Source organism: Equus asinus, chromosome 1, assembly GCF_041296235.1.
Source record: "Equus asinus isolate D_3611 breed Donkey chromosome 1, EquAss-T2T_v2, whole genome shotgun sequence".
Lineage (NCBI taxonomy): Eukaryota > Metazoa > Chordata > Mammalia > Perissodactyla > Equidae > Equus > Equus asinus.
Window position 1 is genome coordinate 196,470,546 of NC_091790.1, and position 2,313 is coordinate 196,472,858.

The following is a 2,313-nucleotide window of genomic DNA, read 5'->3' on the forward strand; positions in this document are numbered from 1 at the left end:
GATAGAGTGAATTTTGTAACTTAAAGCTTCGCCCCTCTATTTCTCTTACTGATTGCAGAAAAGCTTAGACATGTAGTTGTAGATTTTAGCAAGGAAATAGACTCTCCTGGCATAAGTTTTCTGCACTGCCCTGACCTGTGATTTGATTCTCCTTTCTAGTGCATATATGTCTGTATATATGTTTTTACATTCAATTATCTGTAGAGTGTATGTATCTCTAAGGAGGAATTCACATTTTTTAGGATAAGGCAGGGACCAAAAATAGAACCCAGAGATAAAAATCCCATTACTCTATTACCTCAAAAGATAATAGTGCATGTTGTCATCCTTACACCTGCTCTCTTGCACGAGTGCACACACACATGCAAATTCACAAACAGCCATATACACATATACAGACATCATGCAGGAGGGCATGCTCCACTGCCCACTGTCTGCAGAGTGAGGCCTTCTTGTGACAAAGTCAATTACTAAAGTTTTAACGCAGAACTCCTCATCAGAACTCGACTCAGAGCAGCCTTCATCTCTTTGTTTCACAGACTGTAGATGAGCGGATTGAACATGAGAGTCACCACGGCATAAAAGAGCACCACCACCTTGTCCTGCTTGGTCAAATCTGTGGAGCTGGGCTGCATGTGGGGAGCCAGGGCCATCCCATAAGACATGGAGACCACAACGGGGTGGGAGGCACAGGTCCCAAAGGCTTTGTGGCATCCCCCAGTGGAGTGGATCTGCAGGATGGTGGCCACAGTGTAAGTGTAGGACAAGGAGACCAGGCAGCAGGGTACCAGCAGCACCACCATGCTTGAGGCCATCATGACCAGCTGGTTGGGGGTGATGTCCACGTAGGCCAACCTGACCTGTGCCAGTCTCTCACAGGCCACATGGTTCAGCACATGGTGCCCACAGGTGGGCAGGTACATAGTGACCACCATCTCCATTGCAGTATAGCCAGGTCCACAAGTCAAGAGATCACTGCCAGTGCTGCACAGCCCATCACTGCCACGTAGTGCAGTGGCTCACAGATGGCCACATAGCAGTCATAAGCCATTACTGCCAGCAGCAGGACTCAGTCCCCCCCAGGGCCAGCGAGAAGACCTGAGTTGCACATTGGGTGAATGGGATGGTCTTCTTCTCCCGGAGAAAGTGCATCAGCATCTCGAGGACCCCCCCGGAGGTGCAGTCAATGTCCACTAGTGCAAGGTTGCAGAGGAAGAAGTATATGGGAAGCTGCAGTTGCATGTCCAGATCAGGAGGACGATGAGCCCATTGCCCAGCAGAGTCAGCAGATAAGTGGCCCAAAACAGGACAAAGAGTCCAGCCTGGATCTGCCTGTCACTGGAGAGCCCCATTAGAACAAAATCACTCACCCAGGTCAGGTTGTCCCTCCTCATGGAGCAGGTGGGTCAGGCAGTTGGGGGAAATGTGGAGTCAGGGAGGGACAGGTGATAGTCTCACTTTAGCACTCTGATATTAAGCCCTGGGCTACGATTAGTGCTGCAATCCAGACACCTCCCCTCAAGTTCCTTAAGTTAGGTGCTCAGGGTGAATGCAATGAAAATGCTGGAAAAAGAGATATTTTGGTACTCACAGTTGACTGTGAAATTCTCAAGGATAAAGTCCTTGTTCTGATCATGCTTCTACATCCAGAATCCAGCACAGCTACAATTATAGAGGAGATAAGCTATCAGAGCAGAAGGAAAGATAGGAAAAAAAAGTGGTGGAGAAAAGAGAGAAATAATGATAGAAAGGAAAAACAGTAAGTAAAAAAGAAAGAAAAACTAAAGAAGGAAGTTAGAAAATGGAAAAGGAAGGAAGGACAGTGGAGCTCAGGCTGGAGAGGAAGGACTCTTCAGTGGGGGGAACAGAGGGTAGGGTGTTAGACACTTGAGATCGAGAGGTCTGCCCAGGTTCCTCAGTGTTGTTCCTAAAACACAGGATTCTATTTCTCTTCATGTTTCCTCTTAGGTCCAGTCTAGGTCACTGCCTAAGAAGGAATCCTCTCACGCCCTTCTCCTTGTGCCCAGCAGTCCAGAGGAGGCTTCATTTCCTGAAACCAGTATCTGTTAAGCGCCTGCTCTGTACAGGGACTGTGCTGGACATCAGACACCACATCTGGTCCAGAAAGACAGAAGCACAAGTCCTACTTCCTTGGTTCTTATAATGTAATCAGACACACACTGATAATTACAAAAAATTAATTAAGTATAATTATGCTAAGTGTTATGACGGAGAAGAACAGGGTTGCTAGCTGGATAATTAAGTTTGCAGCTGTAATTAAATTACCAATGCAGTTATGGCTTCCTTCTCAAC

At 47.1% G+C, this 2,313-nt stretch overlaps 1 pseudogene; it reads right to left on the reverse strand.

Annotated features, from left to right (window-relative positions):
• Nucleotides 1-470: 470 nt before the first annotated feature.
• Nucleotides 471-1,569, reverse strand: LOC106841807 (olfactory receptor 2F1-like; annotated as a pseudogene).
• Between the last annotated feature and the right edge of the window lie 744 nt (nucleotides 1,570-2,313).